A 4,995-nucleotide genomic window follows, 5' to 3' on the forward strand; every position below is an offset into this window, starting at 1 on the left:
TGAGAAGTTTCCTTTCAAGACGATTCTCGAAATTCACCCAAGGATTGCCATTCATTTTCCAAATGCTGAAAATTCTCAGGAGAAACATATTGGGTTCTTTGCCTACCCGTATCTGATGTTTCTTAAAGTGAGACTCATGAATTACATTATAATTTATCTCTAACACTTGCTTAAAATGCAGATTGAAATAGCCCAGGTCGGGCCTGGGAATAGGCAGTTAACCATTCCTCCAGAGCTTCTGACACTCACAGAAGTTGGAAATGCCCTAGAATGGAAACCCTGGGAGCACAGGGCCTTAGTAATCTGTCTTCCCTCTGCACCTGGACCAGCGCTACTTTGACCAGACACCACTGTAAACGCATAAATGCACTGCTGCCCTAATGTCTGAGACCCACAGCAGTCCTCAGGTTCTGCCTGCAGAGGGTGGGTCCCCTCTTCCTTAAATTCCTGCAGCACACACCATGCGCCCAGTTCTTGGAACGCGTGGGAAGCCAACGCCTTGCATTGTGTTACTGAACTGAACTGCCATTCCAACTAGATTATGAATTCCTGAAGGAGAAGATTTGGATTTGGGTTTTTTCTTTTCCTTTTTCCTCATTCAACATTCACTATAGAAATATTGAGCACTTAGTCCATGCCAAATACCATGTCTAGAACTGGATATAGAAGAAAAAAGAAAACAGGTATGTTCCCACAGGTCTGGGAACTCCGTGAATGGATATCAGGAGGGATGACCCCACAACCTAGAGGGCAATGCGGACATTTTGATGGGTGCTTTGTCAGTGAACACAGTGGTGTCAGAGCATTTATAATTACATACATATTATTTCATTATATACTTCTCTTTTATATCTCCTATGTATTATAATTATGGCATAACAGATTTTTTTAAAAGACGTGTGTAAGTAGATATTATCTGTGAATTCCATTGATTACTAAATTAAGCATCACAGAATACACATTATCAAAAGGGGGCATACGTTTGAAAATCACTAACCTGGTGACCATTTTAATATTAACTTGAAGATTCCCATAATAAAAGCAGAGTGATATTTCAAAGTAATTGCTTAAGAAAAATGGATAACTTAATGGAATAAGGATTACAATTTTGCCAATGACTTGATTCTACTGTAAACTTTCCTTTAGTCAATAAGAGTTTTCACATTCTCACATTTCAGATGCATACACTACTGGTCTGTAGTTAAATACTATTCTACATGACAGCATGTGACCAAAAGATTTAAAGACACATCACCTATATTAGTTGGCTATGGTTAGCACCTACTCTATCACACTGAGGACATTCTGACCAAGTAGGTGACTATCTTTCTCTAAATGACTTTAAAAAAAAAATCAGGGGCGCCTGGGTGGCGCAGTCGGTTAAGCGTCCGACTTCAGCCAGGTCACGATCTCGCGGTCCGTGAGTTCGAGCCCCGCGTCGGGCTCTGGGCTGATGGCTCGGAGCCTGGAACCTGTTTCCGATTCTGTGTCTCCCTCTCTCTCTGCCCCTCCCCCGTTCATGCTCTGTCTCTCTCTGTCCCAAAAATAAATAAAAAACGTTGAAAAAAAAATTAAAAAAAAAAATCAAACTGTCATGGCACTGTAGCTATATAATCTAGACTCAGCCCCATCCCAAAAGAAGCAAACAAACAAACAAACAAACAAAAAGTGAGATTTATCCTGTTAGTAGGAACATTCTTAATCTTTTCTCACACTTGAAAGACAAAGAAATAAAAATTACTCAGATGCTAATAAAGAGCAATAACAATTAAAGACTTCAGGAGCTCTTTTTTTCATCTGAATGCTAAATCACAGGGACACTAAGTTCTACCTTCTTTATATGAATTGTCATGATTGTGCAAAATCTTTAAACAATTATCCCATTCTAGCATATATTGGTGATGAAATGCACCTGATACAACTCTTTGTTTGCAAATTCAAGTACAGCAAGAGAAATCAATCTTTACCATCAAGAGAAGCTCTTATCAGCAAATGAAGAGGCAAAATGACACCAAAAGGCAATTAAGTAATGACCCATAGAGTTCCAACAAGCTCTTTTATCACCACACTGTGTGAAGACCATCAATGTATAAGGAATGGCCCTACTCACCCAAGCTGCCCCCTCTAATCAAAACTGTCTCCCCTCTTAATGAGCAGTAACCACCAGGTCGCTTATAATTTGGCTTGCCAGAATGACTACAGATTTATAGGAAAGAGGTTAAAATAAACACAAATAATTTAAAATGCAGTAAGTAGGAAATGCCTCTTTGGACTAAACTATGTTGTAAATTTTACAAAAAATGTCAGAAAATATTTATAAATCTTATTTTCTCCTTTCTGCAAGAAAAAGTGACATCCATTTTTCTTAGCAGTATGAATCGTTACATGAGACTAAAAACTTTTTAAAACAGTGAATAGCTTTTATAAAACTAAAAGGTCCCTAATGTAAAAGAATTTATATAAATTGTGGTTTTTTTCTTAAAACTACTGTTTTAAGAGTTTTGATTCCCTGGGCCACAATTAATTTAATATATGCTTTAATATAAGCATTTCTTTCTATATAACCAGCAAAAAGCAGAAACAATAGATGTAACATATTAAGACACAGGCCTAGGACAGTGTGACATTTAGACCATAAACATGTCCATTTGTAAAATCAGAATTGTTTAGAAGGATGATGTAGAATATAAGACAAACTCCTATATTGTAGAGTGATGTCTAAGCCATATTATAAGTAAAGTGCTTAAGATTCTGCAGGATTAGATTGATTTTCACTTATTCCAACACCTCTTCCTATGGCTATTGTTTTGTTCTGAGCTCCAGTACAAAATAGAGCTGCAATCCAGGAGGGGTAGAGATTGCAAAGTGCTTCTGAGCCATTTATTGTAGGAATGGTGCAGAGAATTGGAAACTTTGGGAAGTCTATAAACCACAAAGAGTCCCATTTCAGCTCAGTCCACCATTCTGCCTGCTTCAGCCCAGGATTTCCAATGCTTTCCTTTCCTTCCTTCCCTGGGAGGATGATGGGAGAAAGAAGGTTAATGTATTTCCATGTACTTACACTTACGTGTCTCAAAAAGAAAAAATGAGAGCACAGGAGAAAAGAAGAGGTAGGTCACTGGCTCTATTACACCTCCAGCTTAGATTGCCCTGACCCCAGAGGCAAAATCCCACTGCTTCAATTGGGATGCAAGGACAAAAGATGGCTCATCAAGGGACTTTGTATCCTTACCCACCACAGAGCCCTGGTGAAGGGCAACCATGGCGCTTGCACAGCAGCTGGGGGTGGAGTGGCCCAGGCTACACTGTGTGTGTGAGGATGAGCTATTTCACAAAGAAGTCTCCTTCCATAAACTACATGTATTCCTACGGAGGAAAATTGTACAAAGGTAACCACCTTATCCAGGATTGAGCAAAAACATACTAGTTTTCACTGTCAGCTAGAAAGTTGCTGAGGTTTCAAGCCCCACATTTTCTTTGTCCTTAACCTTACCTCCTGCCACTTTCTTCCTCACTGTCTATAGTGGATATCTTGTGATTCTTAACTCTAGTCTTCCTTGGTACCACAACTTCAATCACTTCTCCAGGAAGCATCCCACTAAAATGGCTCCCGGGTCATAAACCCTGTGTTTCCTCTTTTATAACACTTGGTACACCTGTATTTATTCATAGTTTATCTTTCCTGATAGACTGAAAGTTCCATGAGAGCAGAGACTACATTCATGTGGATCACTGCTATATTCCCAATGCCTATTCCTTGCATGGCATAGGTGTCTAATAAAATATCAGTTCAAGGAATGAATAATTTATTAGCAACTGATGGCAAATATTTTCTGCCACGGGACTCTGTAATAAGTTCTCCAAGCAATGAGCAATATAGTCATGCATGATATGGACTGACCATAACATTGCTCTAAAGACCAAACCCTACCAAGTTCTCTGGCTTCATCTTTCACCATATTTCTCTTGCTAACTACCATCTAACGACACTACTCTTTCAGTTCTTTGCATGCGCCATGGATTCCTTTATCACTGTGGGTGTTTTAAAGGGCTATTTCTTGGGGCGCCTGGGTGGCTCAGTCGGTTGGGCGGCCGACTTTGGCTCAGGTCATGATCTCGCAGCCTGTGAGTTCGAGCCCCGCATCGGGCTCTGTGCTGACCTGCTCAGAGCCTGGAGCCTGTTTCGGATTCTGTGTCTCCCTCTCTCTCTGACCCTCCCCCGTTCATGCTCTCTCTCTGTCTCAAAAATAAATAAACGTTAAAAAAATTTAAAAAAAAAAAAAAAAAAAAAAAAAGGGCTATTTCTTTTGTTTGAAATGTTCTCCCCCACCTCCATCTTATATCCATCCTATATAGTCCTTTTCTTGGTTGAATTTTGCATTTATTTGCATAACCTTTCAACTCCCCATAGGATTATGTGTTCCATGAAACTGGGACACTATTTCCTTGTGCTCACCATTATATCCCAATGCCTAGCACAATGTAGGCACCTGATAAATATTGCTGTGTGACTGAATGAACAAATAAATGTATTTTACTGTGGCAAAATAATCCAACTGAAACTACCATGTCCTTATTGGTATTTATTGTACTATTATCTTTGGACTTCTTCTATTCCTTGTGAAGAGAAAAGAAAGATAAAAATGTGCCACCTCTTTCATAATTGTTCTTCTTTACCAAGCCAAGAATTTTCCACAGATATACATCAGATTTACCAATTCCTGGATTTCTCTGAGAGTACCCCTAGCCTATGGAAAAGGTTTGTCCTTGCCTCCGTGGCTTTGACATTATAACCTTGAATTGTGGTCTGTCATGCTCAGTGGTCCTTGATATTGGTTCTTAGCAGATATAACCTAAACCACTGCTCCTTTAAAACTGGGCCCTAAGGACTAGATCAAGACTATTTGTTTAGGCGCTGTGTCCTACCAATGCATTCAAAAATGTCCAAATTATTCACGTTGTATTGGAGGCCCACTCTCCCTCTCTTTTATGCAC

This window comes from Neofelis nebulosa, chromosome 2 (genome assembly GCF_028018385.1).
Source record: "Neofelis nebulosa isolate mNeoNeb1 chromosome 2, mNeoNeb1.pri, whole genome shotgun sequence".
Classification (NCBI taxonomy): Eukaryota; Metazoa; Chordata; class Mammalia; order Carnivora; family Felidae; genus Neofelis; species Neofelis nebulosa.